The 22,046-nt window shown below is 35.5% G+C and overlaps 1 protein-coding gene and 1 long non-coding RNA gene across 7 annotated transcripts in view; one reads left to right on the forward strand and one right to left on the reverse strand.

The window, feature by feature from the left end:
• Nucleotides 1–21,759, reverse strand: part of LOC124102831 (uncharacterized) — a 46,503-nt gene extending 24,744 nt beyond the window's left edge. Inside the window, exon 1 of the long non-coding RNA XR_006855001.1 lies at nt 21,665–21,759. This is a non-coding gene — a long non-coding RNA (uncharacterized LOC124102831). The remainder of the gene's footprint in view (nt 1–21,664) is intronic.
• Nucleotides 1–22,046, forward strand: part of Dlc1 (DLC1 Rho GTPase activating protein) — a 470,384-nt gene that overhangs the window by 95,299 nt on the left and 353,039 nt on the right. The gene's annotated exons all lie outside the window — the stretch shown is intronic.

Below are 22,046 nucleotides of genomic sequence, written 5' to 3' on the forward strand. Positions count from 1 at the left end.
ATATTTATGATGGCTCTTGGATATTATACTTTGAAATTGTGTTGAAGATATAATTTGACATCTTTTCTCTAGTTGGAACTGAAGAGTTGTCACCTAGCTCCTAATGATGCAGTTGAAGGCCTTGAGGAGTAAAACTTTTAGAAAGGAAGTTGTGATTTTTTTTTAACGTAGGATCCTTTATTTAGACCTCTTTCTTTTTCCCTTCAAAAGTATATTTCATCATAGTAAGAGTGGTATAAGTCACCACTATTCATGTTTAAAGGCAACAAACAATCACTCCTCCCACCCAATGTCTGACACTATTTAAATGATACCCTGGCATATTCACCAACAGTAGATGCATCATGATTTCTATTTCTTGCCACAATTTTAAAACATCAAAAAAGCCAATCCCTAGATCCCTTAGGAAGTTTCCAAGTGAGAGAAGCAAACACTGAGGTATCACTACATTGATTTGTGGTTTAGCTAGTAAACTCTTAGCCAAAACTTCAAGATTTCTCCAATATTCTTTAGACAGTGTGGGGTTGTCCATTCCTGATATAAGTCCAAATACAACTTCTCCTATACATCCCACCTACCAACTGGCATTGAGACCCTGCAGATCAGACACTTTGTATAATAATTAAAATATGCTTTCTTACCCTTCTGTTGATATAATCTTAATCTATAGTTGCAATTCTACCAAACACAAAACTAATGTTGTTAGTTCTTTTTAATGGGGGCTATCTACCTACAATGAAGAAAAAAAAAAAACTTCCACAACTGTCTCTGTGGTTAAAAATCTGGTTTCCATAAACTGTGGTTTAGCTAAAAAACTAGATCAGTAATGTGTCATGAGCTCGTTTAATTGAAAGCAAAGACTTTACAGCAAAAATTGGTGTGTTCGAACCATGTGCCAACAGAGTATTCTGTGCTGCTGGCCATCTCTCCCTTTCTTACATAAATTGTATTAAAATGTTAATGTTCCATAAAGTTGTTATGATTGGAATGCTCGGGCCACTTTTTCAGAAATTTCCATATATCCTATCAATTCTGTTGGAGGGAATGCAATAATGACATAAGAAAGTCTCAGCTGACCTATGACATAGCCCCCCTAAAATAAGACAAATCCTGCCCAACTGCCGACATAAACATTGAACATTCCCTAAACATGTGCTCACCATTTGGACATTTATATCAATACTGAGAATGCTGGAAAGGATTTACTCTTGGACGTGTCCCTGTAGCTCCATTGTATTTTGAGAGCTGCAATCATATCTCATTTACAAGTTCTAACTTAAATAATTTATATTAAGCATTTTGTTATTCTAAAGCTTTGTGACATTATCTGGTGGAATATTTACTATGACTCTATAACCATTTTGGGGTGGGCTTGTAATGAACAGATTAAATGTAAAAATTCAGATTCAAAATTTACTCTAGGAAAATACGGTTATGGAAGAAGTCCTTAGAACAAAAATACATAGGAATTTTTGCTTTATTCATTTTGAATGAGTGTAAAAATACCTTTAAATTGACAATTCGCCATTTTCAAATCTTACTAAAGAAATAACAACATATTCATAAAATAATATGTTCATCGTTGTATTGCATGTTCCTGAAAACAAAAGAAAATAGCCTAAATTTCCATCAATAAATAACTTGTTATTCGTCTATTGTATGGAATGCTATTGTTTACCTGTTGTATAGAAAGATGAAGTGAGATTCACATGCACTGATTTTGAAAGATGCTCACGACATAGTGTATCTGGAAATAAGCAGTGGCAGTCCAAACCTTATATGAAAAATGTACATATAGAAATCGATAAAGGTATAGACAGGAGAATAAACCTTTCTATACGACTGAGTAAGAATATGAAAAATCTCAGCTAAATGTGCACAAAATTAACAGCAATCACTTTGAATGAGTAGAATTAAAAAGGTAGAAAACATACATTCTCACTTTTTATAAAAATTTTTATAAAAAGTGATATAATGTGTGTGTATGTATACATGTATTTACTTTGTCAGCTATAGCAATAACTATAAAATTAAAGCTTGGAAAAGTGATTCATAGCATAAAGTGATATAGTTTTAGTCAGAGAACTTGAATCAGCTCATAATCTGATGGTCATGTGAGTGAATCAAATTCTTCACTGTATTTCTGAATGTGGATTTATCAGGATGAACTTTAGTCAGCTTTTCATTGCGCTGACCAAAATACCTGAAAAGAACAATAACAACTTAGAGGAAAGAAAGATTATTTCGGGCTCGTGATTTCAAAGGTCTCAGGCCACAGATGGCCAGCTCCATTGCTCTGAGCCCACGGTGAGGCAACAGGGGAAGGACCCAGTGAGGAAAATCTGCTCAGCCCTGGAGGCATCAGGAAGTAAGAAGATGCACCCTTCTAGGGCACACCCCCAGTGACCCGCCTTCTCAAGCCACACCCCATCCATGCAAACTAGGATGAACTGATCAGGACACAGGTCTCGTAATCTAATTATTTCATTTCTGAATACTCCTGCAATAACAGGAACTTTTGAGGGACATCTCACATCCAAACCATAACAGGATATAATCAAGATTCTAAGACTTGAAGAAAAAATCAAAACCAAAAAACTATAGGAGAGCTTATAAAAGCAATCACCCAGAATGTATTAAAATAGTTCTCTAGAGAAATCATTGGGCTTTAGATAGACGTTATCATTCCTTGAAATCCATATATCTTGACAGGCATTCATTGTTTTGCACAACTTATTTTTTTCTTGATGTCCAATAATATTTCTGACCATCCAGGATAAACACATACACGCACACACACACACACTTACATATTAGAAGTCTCAATTGTAGAAAACTGCATCTGTAGTATATCTAAGGATTGACCTTTTGAGCTAATAATTTCCTTAAAGATGATGAAATGGGTCATGAAACTGAAGCTACTAAAAGCAAAGGAAAACAAATGGGTTAAAAGCAGACATTAGTGAATGAGCCCTGAGGTCGGGCAGATGATGAGTGGTCATAGGGCCTTGGCTGAATCCCTGGGGTGAGACAGCTGGTTAAAAGCAATTCTCAGAAACAGATTCCAAAGATGTCTGGAGGAGGGAGACAGTCTAAGAAGTGGTCTCTTTAAACCAAAAGAGATGTGAAGATGGAAAATACGCAGAGAAAGACTTGAGGTTAGATTTTTTTTTTTTAAGAACTAGTATATTTGTCATTGATGGTGGTTCACAAATTAAAGAGAGTCCAAGATTCAGTCTTCTGTAAGGGCTATTTAAATATTCTCCAAATTTTTGAATAACCACAATAATTATATAAACTTATAAAATGTTTTATTTGCTCACATAAGACAAGGAATAAACCATATTACAAAGAAATAAACTTGAAAAGATTTTGCAAAAATATGAACTTTGAAAAGACACTGAATTCTACATTCCAATAAAAATCTAGACTAATTTTATGATCTTATTTTATTACCCTAGTATTAGTGAATCTGTAGATTTGACTACTATCATTCAAAGCTAGCATAACAGTAGCTTAAACAACCTGGTTTTCTCACATACACATAGTACTTAGCTATAAGCAGTTCTGGACCTATATGTAGGCTCTATATTTTCAAAACTCCAACCCCTTTGATCCAAACTCACTCCTGTCTTGAGACTTCAGTCATATTCAGGCCAGTGTGGTAGGGGACACAGGCAGATGCACACTTCTTTATCTCTCAGATTGCATGAACTAGAACTGAATTATTTGGCTATACCTAGCAACAAGAGGGCTTAGAATTGAAGTCTGCATTATGGGAGAGAATGTGTCTGCTAAAACCTCTATTATCATAAAATAAGAATATTTATGTTAAGGGATAACTCACAAACATATTGAGGAATAACCCTTAACATACATATATACTAATGTACCCTGTCATGTTATGAAAGAAATAAATAGGTTACAATATATGTTCTGTTATATTCTTTGTAAATACTTGGTACTTGAAATACTTGATACTTTAATTTCACACTGTAATATATCTTTCTGTGTTAGGAATCTATTTTACATATTAAAGTGACATTGACCAAGTGCTACACTATTTCTTATAGGATAACCATCTAGGAGCAAAATATTGCAGTGTACATATTTTATGTTAAGTGTCTGGAAAATGCAAGATGTTAATTAACCAAGACAAATAAAACTCACATATTTTCTTTTTACCCTATCTTTAAAAATATGCCTATATTTGGTAAAAGCACACCCATTCCTGAAATGGCATTCTCTTTGACTCCTGAATGCCTCTATGGGACCTTTGTTCCAAGGAAAGGTTGATATTGACCCATAAGTGATATAAAAGATAGTAAAACAATACCCCAAAAATGGAATAAGTCAAACTATTGGCTGGCTGGAAGAATATAAAAGAGAAGGAAATTTTGCCCAAGAAATAAAAACCAAAAAAGATAGCCCAGCCATGGTACAACATAATGTCACAAGATATGTTGAATAAAAGCAAGGACTAGGAGAAGGATGGTAGTCTGTGAATAAGTTGTATCAGCTGAAAAAGAAGGAAGGAATGGCATGCAGAACATATAGTTTTCTAGGTGAATTCATAATAGTATGAATTTATACTAAGGTCACTTTTAGACAGGTCTTTTGAAGCTTTCAAGACAGGTCTGTTGAGCAGATTGCCTTTCCTAAATCCTCTTGCTTTTCAGTTCTATTTTACTAGGATAAGGTTTGGATATAATGAATCAAAATTGTTACTAGGTAGATAACTGGGCATAGACAGATGACATGTTCCTATGATAACACTTCACCCACATATTTTTAGCAGAGCTGTGTCCCAGGTGAAGCTAGTGGCTTTGTAAGCAACATGATGTATGCTCTTTAGGCCACACAAAACTGTCAAATGACTTCATGCCACAGAAACTGGTTTTTTGCTTTGTAAACAACTAGAAAGCCAAAAACATATTTGCATATACTTGGGACTCAGATATTTTGCCTCATCTCAAATATAATTCTAGTAAAACTAACTAGAAATGCAACAATGATTATTTGATGAAGAAAAACACAAGATATAGTGCCTAGTGATCAGTCAATAAACATTGATCATTTTCAATATCCCAGGCTCTGTTCTATGTACGTGCTATACTACCATCAGTTAGACAGTCAAGGTGTTTATATTGTGAAGCATATAGTTGCTTAAATCCCCCTGGAATAACAAATGAGGCTTCTGTTTGACTAACATGAAAGGCTGGGACTCAAGGAAGACTAGTGACAATGAGAGAGAGAGAGAGAGAGAGAGAGAGAGAGAGAGAGAGAGAGAGAGAGAGAGAAGAGAAGAGAAGAGAAGAGAAGGAAAACAGGGAGAGAGAGAGAAAGAGATAGAGAAAGATGGGCAGGCTAAAATAGTATACTAAAAGAAGCATTGGTCAATTGCAAGGGAAGAATGTCTATCAGTCTTCAGCTGGGCGCTGCGGTGCATACCTGTAATCCCAGCAGCTCAGGAGGCAGAGGCAGGAGGATCAGGAGTTCAAAGCCAGCCTCAGCAAATTAGCAAGGCACTAAGCAACTCAGTGAGAGGTTGTCTCTAAATAAAATACAAAATATGGCTGTAGATGTGGCTCAATGGTTGAGTGCCCCTGAGTTCAATCCCCAGGAGCCCCCCATCCAAGAAAAACAGTGTATCAGTCTTAGATAAAACATGGATGTTGAGCAGACTGAAATCAAATGTATTGCAACACAATGATTTAGTGATCTCCAGCAGAAGTTTAGTAAGAAGACAAAGGTAAATAATTGCTGTCATTTTACATCAGGTTCTATGATGTCTAGAACTGGTTTTCATTGGCTGTGTCTCTATTATACAGAAGATGGAGCCCTGATAAACTAACATTTCAAGATCCTCAAATGTTTTCTCTTTGGGGGGAACACAACTTTCCCCAATTTCCTCAGTCAAATTAGTTGATTTTTTCTCTATATATTCATGGAGGACTTATTCCTTATACAATATATCTATTCCATTTTTAATTTCAATGTATAATTAACAACAAATTTGTTGGAATTCATTTTATTCCACTGTTGCTAATTAAAATGTAAGCTCCCCGAGGACAGTTATTCAGTCTCCTTTCTGTAGTGTCCAGCTCAATATGTAGGACCTTTCCATAAATTCCTGAATGAATTTACCATGGTAAAGCACCTATTTTTCAGAAAACAATACCAAATATCAAGAGCCCAACATTATAAAGATTCCAAAGAAATTAAGTCATGCATCCAAAATCATTGACCAGATATCCCACACTTCATACCATAATTTACTTTTTGTTCTCCAAGTTCCATGCTAAAACCGGATATGAGAGAAGGAGAGGGGGAAAGAAACCATGTAATATCTGGATCTCTAAGTCAACCCTCAAGTTTAAAATTATTACCACTCTTTGCCACAGAACAACTAATTAATTATATTGCAATCTGTGAGTAAAAAAAATATTTAGGTTATGGTCAGTTTGTCTCCAGAAAGGAGTGAGCAATGTTAGGTATAGAGAAGAAAAATATTAGAATATCTGTTAGCATTTATTTTGTCCTTTAAACTTGTATGTTTTATAACACATATGATATATTAGCACAAACGTGTATGCACTATAGTTTATAAATAAGTGAAATATGCATGCTCACTGAGGGAAGTGCATAATCAAAAAGTTAGAAGGGCACTCGTTCAGAAATTCTGTAGTTTTTCTGGTTAATATCACTTTGAGGAAGTTAGGGATGGAATGGAGAAGAAGTGACAGGAGTAAGAGATCAAAAGAAACATTGATGTGGCTGTGTCCCTGTAGTATGCTGTTTTTAAGTGTTTTGGGTATAAACTGAGGAGAGCAATAGCTGGGTCAAATGGTGGTTCCATTCCCAGATTTCCAAGGAATTTCCATACTGCTTTCCATATTGGATGCCCCAATTTTCAGTCCCACCAGCAATGTATGAGTGTGCCTTTTTCCCTACATCCTTGCCGACATTTATTGTTGTTTGTTTTCATAATAGCTGCCATTCTGACTGGAGTGAGATGATATCTTAGAGTAGTTTTGATTTGCATTTCTCTAATCGCTAGAGATGATGAGCATTTTTTCATATATTTGTTGATTAATTGTATATTCTCTTCTGAGAAGTGTCTGTTCAGGTCCTTGGCCCATTTGTTGATTGGGTTATTTGTTGTTGTTTTTTTGTTGTTTATTTTTTTAAATGTGTCAGATAATAGTAAATTTCTTAATTTCTATCAAGAATACTACATAAAATAGGGAGATTTCCTACCAGGTACCTTGAAGGCAAAAATATGAATACACACAAACATACATACACGTATGTGTGTGTATTCATATTTTTGTATCTTAATCTTTCTGTGTGTTTGTGTGTGTATGTGTGTGTATATTAATGTGTGTGTATGTATACTGGATGAATGTAATTAGATCTGAATATTTCCTGTTCCAGATATTATTTTTAAAAAAAGTAGTTATGATGTGTGATGAGCCTCTGATCCAATTAGTGACTTGGACCAAAATTGCAAATTTACATTAGTTATTAACAAGTTAATATTAATAAGTTCATATTAACTTAACATGAGCATTTATTGAAGCAAAAATTAAAACACTTTTATGATATTACTTTACATAATGAATGGCTATTTCTGAGCCAGCTGCACATTACAGTCTATCATAATCATGAAACTGATTTAGTTTCTTCCTCATGGATTTCTGTTACTAGAAACCAAGACCAATTTATTAATCTTTTAATACCAATGAAACTGCCATAGCTTTTGGCTGCCTCCCCCTAAGAAATGCCAATATCCACAAAAGTTGGAATAACTTGCATAACCTCCATAAGAGAGCCCTGCCCCAGTTATCTGGGTACCAGACACAATGGTGCCAACAGGATCTGTTCATTTTCTGGCTCATGTTCTCAGAAATAACATACTTATCCTTTGCTGCCAACAAGATCTCTATTCCACAGATAATTTTCTAACTGTAAAGAAAATTATAGCGCTATTTTCAAGATAACCTCACAGTTTTCAAAGGAAATATAAGCAAATAAGAAAACACACTTCTACTCTTTTTTTTTTTTCAGTTCTATTTCTACCCTGGTCTAGGAATAAAACTAGTGATTAATGAAGATCTTCAATTTTTGGATTCTTTTTCTTGAGCCAATGAAACTTCAAAAGAGTTTTCTTCTTTTTATGTACATTAAAAATTAACCCAGAGGTTTTAAAAAATGTTGAAATAGCATTACTATTTGGTCTAGAAAATGAATAGCTTGGTCTGAACTGGATTTTCTTGCCAAGAAAGTTAACTGCGATGAAGGGAAAGAGTCCAACCCAAATTGGGGGATGTTGTTTAGCCTATGTGAGCTGCACATGTCTCTGGAAAATGGAAACAATGATCTGTACTTCACAAGGTTGTTGTGAACATTAAATACGAAAGAAAATGTGATTCGACATCTACGAAGTCCAGAAGTAGAATAATCTTAATTTTTCAACCAAGGTTTGAGATGAGGATCTGACAGTCCAATAATTGAATAAAGCAAAGTTATTATCTCTGATTATAAGTTAAATTCTAGTGGAATCTATATTGACAGCATATAGAACCAGCCAGCACATATCTTGTGCAGCTGGAAATTTCTGGAGTGCTGCATGGCTCAGGGTAAGCTTCCACAGCTTCCTTGCTATATAGAGCTGTGTGGAGAACCCAGTGATTAAACCAGTGGGCTCCGATACCAAACGGCCTGCTTCACTCGTTTATAATTTTGTGATTTGTATCTTACTTAATCTTTCTGTGTCTCAGTTTTTTCACCTGCATGATGGGATTTCTCTCTCTGTTGTTAAAAATATCAAATGCATTCAGAAATATATATAATTCAAACAATGCCTGGCATATATAGTAAACACCATATTTTTTTCTGTTATTAGTAGAAGTGATAATTTTTATTTTAGTAAATTATTCTAATTATAAATGTGAGAGCAAACTGAACTGTCAGGAATAATTCTGGGGGCAGACTGTCAAAATATGAGAGAAATTTAGGAAATAAGTCAGCCCATATTGATACCTTTGCTATCCAATTTTATCATTACACAGTACAGTCTTCAATATGCATTCATTAACTTAGAAAGTATTTCGTAAGTACCTTTTTTCCCCCATGCACTTTGTTAGGTGTGGTGCAACATTATAATAAGTATCGTGTGTGCATCCTGACCTAGAGCTTACTCATTAGTAAGAGCAATATCACACATAGATAACTCACTTGAATATTAAGCTTAACTACCCTTGGTAATCAATAGTAATGAATATTAGAATATTATGTAATATTAGATTTTGAAATACCAGTACGAAATACCAGTATTAGTATTATCATGGTTCAGTATAATTCAAGGTAGAAAGTATTGAGATTTCTGGAGACAGAGTTAGGAACAGGTCCCCTAAAGGGGAGATGAGAAAAGGCTCCCTTCAAGAGGTGCCCAAGCTGAACTTCAAAGGATGCACTTTAGATTTTGTATATTTGGGAATCCAGAGAAGGAAATTTGTGGTGCTATTTTAATAATACTTGAGAGATTCAGATTCATTTTTTAATACACATACTTAAATCTTAGGAAGAAATAAAATAAGCAAACACTTTGCAAAAGTCATTATGTATACAGGCACTTTTAAGTACTATAGAGCAAACTATCTCATGGTTTTATGAAAACAATAGTGGTACTTCACATGCAATACCTTAGCTTAGGCAAAGCAACATACCCTTTTCAAATTTAGACTTTTAACTTGGTGATTTGAGGGATCCTTTTATTTAAACTTTTTTTTTTCTCTAGATTTCAGCATACTAATGAGTACTGTCAAGAATGCTGTCTTTACAGTCATAATAATTTGCCCCCCAGAGAGTATTTATCAGTAAGCAGAAAACTGAAACAAAGATCAGGAAAATATGCTCATGATTAAAACAGGGTCAAGAGATGCGCTAGCAAAATAGTTCAACGACAAAAATGATGATACTTTGAGTGAGTGAACCACAGTAACTTTCAATACTGTCATCAATTACATTGGAGCCATGTATGGAACATTGTTAATTGATTATTTTTATAATTATAGACAATTATGAAAAGGTAATTTAACAGTACAACGGACTGAAAGCATGAGAAATAAAAAGCCAAGAGACTAATTCCTTGTTTGTGAAAAGTGCAGCCCTAATTATGATGTTGCATATTCCATTAACATATTGGCCTAATATAAGGAAATTTTCTGATTTAGAGTCACTTGGAAGAGACACCCAAAGGTAGTTAAGTACAATTGGAACAGACAAGAAATGCACTTTATCAATATCTGATAAAAGGTAAAATTTCAATTTTTATGTTGGTATAAATGAAGAATTTTTTTCTTAAGGATAAGAACAGAATATGGGTGCTCACAGTCTCTGTGAGCAATTTGACCTGATGCATAACAATGTGTTCCAGGGATAGCAATCCATGACCATGTCCTTCTATTGTTGGGGACAAACATTGAGTGGGAAGGTCAGTGCTACAACCCAGTGTGCTGGACAACAGCCCTGGTTTTCAACATTATTATCTAACATTTACTTCAAATGTCAATTTATCTCATAGAATTCATCTGTGCTCTTCTGAATGAGTTAAACTTTTTAAGAGAATAATGAAGTGTAGTATAGTGGGAGTACTAAGGATTAAAAAAAACTACGTCACAAAAATATTAATTATAAAAATTCATATCCAATATCTCCAATAAGTAAGTACAATCTGAGAGTCAGCATTTGTTTTCTTAAAAACATAGCCAGGCTTATTGAAGCTTGATGTCAAGGAGGTGACAAAACACATTGAAGTAGTCACTACTACAGGAAGAACATTGGCAAACCGGCCAATTGTTCTAGTCTTCCATGTATTTTCTTTACTTTTTTTTTTTTTTTTTTTTTGGCACCAAGGATTGAACTCAGTGACACTTAACTACTGAGCCACATCCCCAGCCCTTTTTTAAAAATTATTTTATTTAGAGACAGGGTCTTACTAAGTTGCTTTGTGCATTGCTAAGTTGCAAGCCTTGGAACTCGTGATCCTCCTGCCTCAGCCTCCCAAGCGCCTGGGATTACAGGCATGCGCCACCATGCCCAGCCCTCTATGTATTTTCAAAGTAGTTGCAAAAGAAAAGTAGAAGCAGGCTTAGCTTTGAGGGCCTTTAGACTCTTTTTAACCCACCCACAGAAGCACAGAGAGGTTGACCCAATGTGGCCAACCAGTGCCTACATCAAGAAACAAGGGCTGAGGGTACAGCTCAGTGGTAGCATACTTGCCTAGCCTGAGCAAAGGTTGGAGCCTCAGTGCAAAAGCCATCAAACAAAAACTAACCTTGCTCTTATATGCATAGTAATTATTTCCCACAGGATGTATTTTCCATGGTATAGTTGAGACTTTAATTTCCCATCCATTCCCTGCACCTTTATCTTCATTTTGTTGTAAAATGATAACATAATGTGCAATGTCCTGTCTCATGTTCATTTACCCAACAAAGCAAACAAATTGCTCATTTTACCATAAGATTGCAAATAGCATCCTACAAACCAATGAGATGAAAGACAAGGATTTTGCTTTTCGTAAGTTCTTGGAATGTTCCAACTGGAAGAAACTTTAAACATCCTTGCATTTCTCTTTAACTGGAATACTGTGTTTATATTGACAAGGCCAAGGAGCTATAATTTAGAGCGTTAATAGTGGTATGTCCTGTTACCACTGCAAAGTTGCTGTCCTACAGAGAAGATGCTGAGTTGCATATTATTCTAGAAAAGCTACAATTTAAAAGTAATCACAAAGAGTTGGCCAACATCAAAATGTAACCGAAACCTAATATTAAGGTTTTTTTAAGCAAAGAAAGGAAATATGCCTCTATTTCAGACTTTTGTCCACTTTGTATGCAGAAAAAAAAAAATCCATCCTTGAGAATTTAACTATCATTTCAGGTAGTTGTTGATAAAAATATAAAATTAATTTTTAAAAGCTAAAAATGGAGTCTAAAATGATATTTGTGTTTCTCAGCTTCTCCTGGTTTCTAGTTTTATAATAAAAATTCACTCTTTTCTAAGGACTGAGTTTTCATTTAATTCAATTATTCTGTACTTTTCCCCTGTGATCAACATAGACTTTTATCATAAATATTATCTGTGTCCACTTAGGACTTACAAAGTGCTTTCTCTCAGATGTCCACAGTGTTTGGATTGAGGCATGATAAATTTTAAACAAGCTGAAAAGTATTTCAAACAAGGTCCACACTGTGAGCAATCATTAAGAAGGCAAGAAAGAGAGGAAATTAGCTAGTAGAAGTTGGTGTGATCGTCATGCAAGTTTTTTTGTACATATGTCTGTAATCGTGTAAATCACTACATCTTTATAGCTAAAATTCTGTCTAGACTAGAAGCAAAACATACACTAAATTGTATATCGGCCTATCATAAGCAACTAAAAATGGAAATAAATCTATTTTTGATATTTGATATCTTACATATTATAATCCTTAATTTCCAACTCTGACCACTGAAACAATTTATTTTCTGATAGTAAATGAACAATCTTCATGTTGCTTACACGTAGCCACTTAATTATAAAATTTAATTTTTGTATTTCCATAAATCTCTCTATTTTTAGGAAGGCCAATTTACTCTAGAGATGTCAATCAATAAGTCACTACACTGATAAAGAATCATGCATATGAACTGTTGCCCAGTATGGTGTCTCCAGTTTTTTTTTTTAAAGATGGAATTATTAGCAAATATGTAAATATTTTCACCTGAGGTTGCTGGCCAGGTCACTTTGAGACTCATGGAAATCTTTCCTCTGCACATTCATCATTGTGCACACTCCTTGTCATGGTCAGTGGGCACCCAAGTGAGAAGAAGCAGACGGATTTCCTGATGAACACTACTGTTGACCTTGAGGAACTGCTTATGTTCACCATGACATATTTACCATCTCCCAATGTTGCTGCCTTTAAGTTTTTCTGCTCAGAATTCCACTACCACTTTGATAACACCTCTGCATTCCTAACCTCTCTATTCAAGGATGTTGTGGTGCTTTTTAAAACCAAGAGAACTAAACAGGTACATATAATAGAGAGTGAGTCACAAGTGGTATCTATCCATCAAATGCTATCCATCAAATGCTCGGAGTTGGAAAACAAAACAAAATTATTCTGAAGCAATACAAATTAAAGTGTATCTATAGTTCCAAGAGCTAAATGAAATGAAATGAATTCTTATGTAAAAGACTTGTTCTAGAAATTCAAAATGTTAATTATTGGTTGGGAGTGTAGCTCAGTGGTAAAGTGTATGTCTAGTGTGCAGGAAGCCCTGGGTTCAAGCCCCAGCACCATCCACAAATTGGTTTATTAAAAACAACTTTTGGATTCACATTGTTAGATGTCCATATAGACCTATGGCACAGTCAGAATTATAGATAGTTCAGCTAAAAAATTTAGATTTCTAGAATCTAGCTTCACCTTTAAGTTGATTTAATATTTGTTATGAAAATAATTTGATCCCTTTACCCCCCACCATCTCCTCCTCAAGTTAGCAACACCATTTTAAGCGGCCTCTTTTCTGTGTGGGGGAGGAGGGACCAGGGTTTGAACTCAGGGGCACTCAACCACTGAGCTACATCCCCAGTCCAAATTTTGTATTTTATTTAGAGACAGGGTCTCTCTGAGTTGCTTAGCACTTCACTTTGGCTGAGTCTGGCTTTGAACCCATGATCCTCCTGTTTCAGCCTCCCAAGCCATTGGGACTACAGGCGTGTGCCACGGCACCAGCCTTAAGTGACCTCTTCCCTCCAGCTCTGACCCCTTCCAATCCCTTCTCCACACTGCAGCCCACAGTGTCTTCACACTCTCCTTCTAGATCTTCATCATTCCAATATGGAAGATGCTTTGAAGGACAGTCACCGTCCAGGGCTGTTTACCTGCATAGTCTCATTTTCACTTTCACATCATCTCACATTTTTAAGTCACATTAAACCTCTTCCACTTATGAACTCATCATTCTTTCTGCCTCAGAAATCTCTCCCAGCCCACCTCCCTACCCTTGCCTGACTAAGTTTTAGTCATTCAAGTTTTGTCTTAATTGACAATTTATTTAAAAAGGTTTAGTGAACCCTCAGACATTTGGGATCTTCTATGTGTCTGTTCATCCTGTAATTCTCTTAATGTACCCAACCACACTGAAGAGTATCAACTCACTTCTACATAGATTAGTGATTGAATTGTACCACCCCCACCCCCAAAAAAGTATATGCATATCCCAACCCCTGGAAACTAAAAATGTGACCTTACTTGGCCGGAAGTGTTTTGGCAGATGTAATTAAGGATCTCAGAATGAGATCATCCTGGATTACAAGGGGGAATTCCAAATCTGATGTCAAGTGTCTTCATATAATGCAGAAGAGGACCTAGACACAGAGGAGAAAGCCCCTGTGAAGACCTAGGCAGAGATTGCAGTAATACAGCCACAGCAGAGGAAGGCCTGGAGCCACCACAAGCAGGAAAGGGAAAGGAAGAATTCTCCCCTAGTGCCTTCCTGGAGAACACAGCCCTGCCAACATACTTTGATATCTGGCCCCCAGAACAGAAAATATCCTTGTTGTTTTAGGCCATCAAGTTTGTTACAGCAGCCTCAGGAAACCACTCCACAAACCTCCATTTCAAACTGTAAATTCCTTGGGATCCTCATGCTTATAACTCCCTCATCATTCTATGCTTTGAGCCCAGCATGCACCACACATAGAAAGTGCAGTTATGAAATTCCTGGGTAATGAATAAGTTAAGGCAAGTGTTAACTTATTAACTTATTAATAGAAGTTCTATTCTTTTCATTGTCTTCCTGTTGCCATTAAATCACTTAATCATCTACTCCAGGATGTCCAAATTTAACTTAACTGGTTACATCTCCATGAACAACTTCATCACATGGTTGTTCATTTATTTGAGTTTTGATGGGCTTATACTTTGCACAGACTGTAATGAATGATTAAGTATATTTAACTCTTTAGGCTCATTTTTCTCCTTGATAAAATTTGATGATGTTACTCAACTCCCCTATAACTAAGTATTTCATATGAGAAGCTCTACATGACACTGATAACCTGTCTTCTATAACTAACTTGCTTTTAAGGCTCTGGATGATCTTAAGATAATTTCTTTCTTCTTGGAATCATAAAATTCATCACACAAAAAAACATAACTTTATTCCTTTTGAGTGCAACTTTATTTTCACTTAATCTGTCAGTCTAAACAGCCATACCCTTCATCAATTTAGGAAATATTCCTCCCAATATTTTTTGAGTATTCCCATTGCTTCTGTCATTTTGGCCCAGAACTCTTATTTTAGATACTTTTCAACAACCTTTATCTTTGTCTCTTAATTCCCATCTATTTTATATTTCTTTGCAATTTTGTTTTACTTATTATGAGATTTTCTTGACTCCCAGGACCACATCAGCAGCTTGATATGCAGGTGTATCAATTTTATCATTTAATCTATCATAATATTTATTGTTGAACTCATACTTTAATTTACATATGCTCTTTCTTATTTTACTCAATGACTTAGTCCACAAAGTCCATAAACGGGTTTTGAGCAGTCACTAAATGCCAGCCACTCTTCTGGATAGGAGGAATAGCATTTTTGCTCTAAAAGACTTACTCTCTATGGGAAGGAGTCAGAAAATAAACCATCAAATGAATAGTAAGCCAAGGTACAGAATGAACAAAAGAAAGAATAGAGTAAGACCTGCAAAGCAATGTAAAGAAGCTGTTCCCCAAAAGAAAGCAAGATTGCACATTTCAAAATGCTGTAGATCGAAATCAACTAAATCAAAAAGAAAATCAGGCATTTGACAACATGAAGCCCACTGGCCAACTTATCCAGAGCAGCTTTGGTAGGAAGAGATGTTCATTTTTTGGTAGACCAAAGAAGGAAAGGGAAGACATGAGTAGAAGAAAGTGAGCAAAGTCAACTAATAAATAACTATTTTATGTATACTAGAAAAGGAAACAAAGAGAACGGAAGAGAAAGATGTGGAGCCAAGAGATTTTTTTTTTAAATTTTAGTAGATATTTGTGCATGATATTTGGAAGCTGCTAGAAATAATCCAATAGAGGAAATGTCATTGATACAAAAGAGGAGGTGATTCAAAGACTGATGTCCTTGAACTGCTAAGAGGGGAGGAGATCTAGTGTACAGAGACAAGATGGAGTTGGCTCGGATCTTAGCAAAGAGTTCAAATCTGTAACACATGGAATGCAAAGAATATGTTTCAGAAAGTAGCACATTCTTGTTTTATAGATGTAACATTCTCTCACATCTCTTTGTGAATACTAATTCTGGGGATTCTCTCAGAGGTTTCTAATGTTTTGTTGCTGTTACCTGAATAATTCCTTTTTCCTGCAAAGTCTGTTTCTCTGCTATTGATTTTTTTATGATTTCATGATTTTATTGGCCTTTCTGAGTTATAACTAAGGGAAATTGGTTAGAATAGGTGATTGTTGTTTGACTGCTCTGTAATTTCTTTGGGAACATATTATTTAATCATCTCCAATCTATCCATATCCTCAACCTAGCATGTGGAGGAGGCTCTCTTTCCAGAACAAATATTTACCTTTTTTTTTTTCTTTTTCTTTTTTTTTTTTGGTATTGGGGATTGAACTCAGGGGCACTCAACCACTGAGCCACATAATTTCTTTCTTCTTAGAATCATAAAATTCATCACACAAGAAAGCATAACTTTATTCCTTTTGAGAGCAACAGAAAATATTCCTGTTGTTTTAGGCCATCAAGTTTGTTAAGCAGCCACATCCCCAGCCCTATTTTGTATTTTATTTAGAGACAGGGTCTCACTGAGTTGCTTAGCACCTCACCTTTGCTGAGGCTGGCTTTGAACTCGCAATCCTCCTGCCTCAGCCTCCCAAACCACTGGGATTGTAGGCATCTACCATTGCACCCAGCTAAGTATTTACTCTTATTCCAGTTCATTCTGCACAGTACAGACTGATTTAATCTTCCTAAGAAATCATCATCATCTTATTTCACTCATAACAAAGTTAATCCATCTTTTGTTTTTAATCAGATTTTGATAATATTCCCCAGCTAATATTTTAGTCTGTATAATTAGTCTTTATTAAAAATTTGAACCTCATGGGGTGTGTGGCACATGCCTGTAAATCCAGCGATTCAGAAGTCTGAAGCAGGAGGATTGCAAGTTCAAAGCCAGCCTCCGCAAAAGTGAGGCTATAAGCAACTTTCGAGACCCTGTCTCTAAATAAAATACAAAATAGATATGGGGACATGGCTCAGTGGTCAAGTGCCTCTGAATTAAATCCCTGGTACAAAAAAAAAAAATTAACCACACACACACACCAAACGAACCTTGTTCTCACTTCTATAGCAGAATCCTACAAAAGCATACTATACAGCCATGTTCTCAGACTCCTACAGACTCTTAGAGACTCTGAGTAGTCATGTTGGACACCTAGTTACCTAACTGAAGCACTTAGTACGTAACTCTTGTGACTCTTCCCAAAGCTGCATTATTCAACTTCTCTCCCAGAAGATGTAACATGAAGTAAAATGAATAAAGGCTAATTTTATTTTCTTCTCATTTGGGGATATAACTGAGGCTTTGATGTGGCAGCTGTATATGCTCATTGAGGATTGTATGTTTCCTCTGTGTAGCCTCAGTGATATATATATATATATATATATATATATATATATATATATATATATATATATATATATATAAACACATTGGAGAAATAAGAAGATAAGAAGTAGTCTAGCAGATGGATGGATGGATTGGTGGATGAGTGGGTGAATGGGTGAATGAATCTGTATTTTCTCATTCACAGTTGACCACAAAACTTCTCTATTTTCAGTAAAGTTGATGTGGGAGAAAAGCATAATTTCCCTTGCTGTGTATGTATGAAAAGGATAACGTTCACTATGCTGTCCTTGACTCTAAGATTTTAATCTTCTTCTTTAATTTCACATATGTAAAGGGATGTATCCTACATTAAAATTATAATTATTTCCATAAAATATATTCATGTTTAATTTATTTACTCCTTTCTTCATTGAGCTTTTTTTTTTTAGTTGCTAGATATTCAAAGATGGATCAGTTACTACCATCCTCTTAAAAAGAAAAACTTGTAGAAAAGCACTCATAAATTCTGAACTCTAAATTATGCTCCATGCTCCTTTTTAATGATGATTGTTCATCCTACTTTGTCTGGACCACGATGGTTCATGCCATTGTCCCCACATCCTGCCTGGTGTGCCCCACATCTGCATCTCTAAAGAATTCCAAATTACATGGTTTACTTATGTATTAGCCATGTTAAAAAGAATTGTGCTGTACCTATATGTAAAGATGAAAATATGTCTTATCTCCTCACCTAAAGTTAAGCTTCTTAGTGGCATGAGAAAATTCTGTTCAAACTTTCAGAACTCTTTTCCTTATGTTTCCAATTTTTCTAATATTTTGAAAAACCTTAATCCAACATTTTTGATAAAGAAGATTAAACTTTAGATAATTGATAGAATGCTTTAAAACATCATGAAAACCATTATAGCTGGTTGTGCCCGGAAAGCCATGAAGAACTAGTATTCACAGTGATAAGTGATACTAATTAGTATTCAATTTAGAAATATTGAAACAATTATTTATTTATTCTACTTTAAGTTCAAGAAATGTAAAATGTGTTTTGCCTTAAAGTGAACATATTTGCCTCATTACCATTACAATTCTTCTCCAAAGCTCCTTTTTGCTTTAAGAGGCAACCAACTCACTTTTCATATTCCCAAGGAAATGGTGAACTAATTAACTTGTGGAAGTTTAGCAACACTCATTTCTCATTCAGTGAGAACTGGCTATGAAGTAATGATTCTGGTGTGTAGGACCAACAGAAATCACCAGAATGAAGGAAATGGTAGAAGCTTAGGTATGCTTTTCAGAGTATGCACAGTTTCATTCATCTCTACTTAATTTTCCAAGTGAAACCCATGATTTTCTTCATATAGCAAATTCAGTTCTGGATGCCACATATCCATTACTTGTCAATCACTGAGGCTTTGTTTTGACCAGATATATCTACATCCCAGTTTGCTCTTCCAAGACTTGGGTATCAGTCTCAGGGTGTGTATTTCCTCCAGTTCACCTCAGAGCTGAATCACATCAAGGAGTCTACCCATTACTGGAAAAGATTCTGTAGTTATGGTTAGGTCTTTCTCTTCAATTCACTAAATCCAAAAATACCCATGGCTTCTAGGCACATGCTAAGAATAATAAGAAATTCATTATTTTAACCATTATGTGTAGTCAAAGCCCTGATAGAAATATGGCATTTCAGGGGATCTTCAAAATCAGCAAACTAAAGTCCTCTTGAACCAAAATTAAAAATCAAAGTTTTCTCCAAAGAAAGTAACTTAATTTTTAAGACCTATGTATCTCATAGAACACAATTGTGTGTGTGTGTGTGTGTGTGTGTGTGTGTGGTGCTGGGGATTGAACACAGAGCCTTGTGCCTGAGAGATAAGCACTCATAGCTCACCAATTGAGCTATGTCCCCAGCCCAAGAACACACTTTTTAAAGAAGGGTATTTTACCTTTTTTAGACCTTTTTTAAAAGGCTATTTTCAGTCCTGATATACAATTTGTTTAAGGAAAGAAAGAAAAATTATTTATAAATTTATTCCTTTTAAAAATTAAAGTTGAGGCTGGAGTTCTGGCTCAGTGGTAGAGCGCTCACCTAGCATGCTTGAGGCACTGGATTCAATCCTCAGCATCATATAAATGTAAAATAAAGATATTATGAAAAAAAATTAAAGTTGTAATTTGATCTTTTTTGACTATAAATGCTTATACTTTGAGTTAGTATGAAATCATGGGAAATTTAGTAATCAAATAAAGCTATAAAAATATAGATGATTTTTGTCTTAGTTCATTCAGGATGCTGTAACAAAATACCACACACTGAGTAACTTACAAAGAACAGAGATTTACTCCTCATGGTTTGGTAGGCTGGAAAGTCCAAGACCAAGATGCCATCAGATTCAATGGCTGGTGAGGTCTTATTTCCTGGTTTATGGATGGCACCTGTATGAGGACTTAGTTCTCATATAATGGAAGGGATCTTTCTTGGGCCTTTTTTTGAAGGACATTAATCTTATTCATGAGGACTTTTCTTTCATAACCTAACCACTTCTCAAAATACCTTTCTCCTAATACTAACCCATTGAGGATTAGGTTTCAACATATGAAATTTGGAGAGGACACGTAGTTTCAAACATAGCAATCTCAAAGACCTTACTTATCAGTAAGTCAGGTTTAAAACTTTTCCCACACTTCATGTAGAAGAATGACATTTTATCATTGTTTATAAGATAGCCATGTCTGTTATGAACAGACAAAGCTATCTTATGGAAGAGTGTTGTTCTCCTCCCAGCTCTGAAAACATCTAGGACCTAGAGCAAGTCACCTGCCTTCTTAAGCTTGTCTCCAAGGAGGGTATTGTTAGGAAAGATTTATGGCCCTCTCAGCAGTTCACATCTCTCATTCCCATAGATTTGATAGCAAATTATGTTTGCTGTCTTAGTAATCAGAGTTTTTTATTTATCAGTGTTTACACTCAGGTCTAAGAATTTGTCCCACCACCACAAAAGTTGTCAGAACAACTGACATGTTATAACAGTTTCATTTAAAAAGGGATTCAAAACTTCTCTACTGAAAATGTGTCTTTCTATTTTTATATAGTTCATTCACTCATCAATCCCAAATGATTGGACATCTCTCTTGACTTTTCAGGTTAGCATGTTGTCTCTAGTCTGCACACTAATGGTCAAAATCAGAGTCTGGCTATAATTCCTTCATATTCGTCTCTTGAACCATAAACCTTTTTAAGCTAAGATAGATTTTTTTCCTTTTTTTTCTTATTTGTATAGTGACTAGTATTCAGGCCCTCAGTAAATATTTATTTGTTGATAGATTATCCGTGGTGCTGAATGAAATGTTTTCCCAAATCTAAAAGGAGGAGAGAAGGATGGAGGAAGGGAAGTAGAAAGAAAGAAAATAAATTTTTAAGGGTGATGTACTTACTTAACCCTCTTCTGCAATACACTCTTTAAAATCATTAGTGGTTATAACATGATTTAATCATTTAATAATCAATTTCTGTCTTTCTTATGAGTAAGGAATCCCTGCTACTGGAAGGAATGCTTGAATCACCCTAAGTTGGCAAATAGAATCGTTTGGTTTAAGGTGCTAGCATTCCCTGCCAAATGCAACTCAGGAGGGTTCTTCCCAATGAAGCATGACCCAGCAAAGCATTAAGGGGTTTCAGCTGTGTCCCAGAGGACCATTGCTAAAGATATCTGGGGACACAAGCCAAGTCTCACAGTGTGTAAAGAATTCTCAAAGATTTATGGTCATTTGTCCAAGATTTAATGAATTCCTAAGCAAAAATATGAGTCAATTTCATACTGTTTGGAGTAAGTTAGAGAAAACTAAACATTGGATGAAAATATAAATATTTCTGCAAAATTTCCGTCTTCTCACTGCCACGACTCCTTCCCCTCCCCCATGGAAATGAACAAACATTCCCTTCATTCAGCCGACATATGTGCGTGAACATACGTGTCACTCTGTAGTGAGAACAGCGCTAGTCTCTTCTTGAAGGCAACATCAGATTCTTAAGGTGCAGGATACCGCTCCTAGTCTCTCAATCCTTCCCTGGGAAAGTTAAAAATAAGTCCTGCTGAAAAAATAAGTTGGCACTTGTTATTTGAGAAAATTGCTTTATTCCAGGAACTGCCTCATGTAGCAGAAATTTATTTACCATCTGTGTGGACTCTAAAAATTTTCCATCTTAACTGATACACAGCTGAAATAGAAACCGACTTTCCGCGCGTAGGTTTTCCACAGGCCTCAATTTTTTTAAAGGGTGTTAGCTAAGAAACTTTTGGGATTTTTGTGGTCCTCGGAGTGAAAGAACTGTATGGCTGCCCCTCAGCCCTAA

Source organism: Marmota monax, unplaced genomic scaffold (genome assembly GCF_021218885.2).
Source record: "Marmota monax isolate L192 unplaced genomic scaffold, Marmota_monax_Labrador192_F-V1.1 WCK01_AAM20220418_F8-fsc00332, whole genome shotgun sequence".
In the NCBI taxonomy this organism is placed as follows: Eukaryota; Metazoa; Chordata; class Mammalia; order Rodentia; family Sciuridae; genus Marmota; species Marmota monax.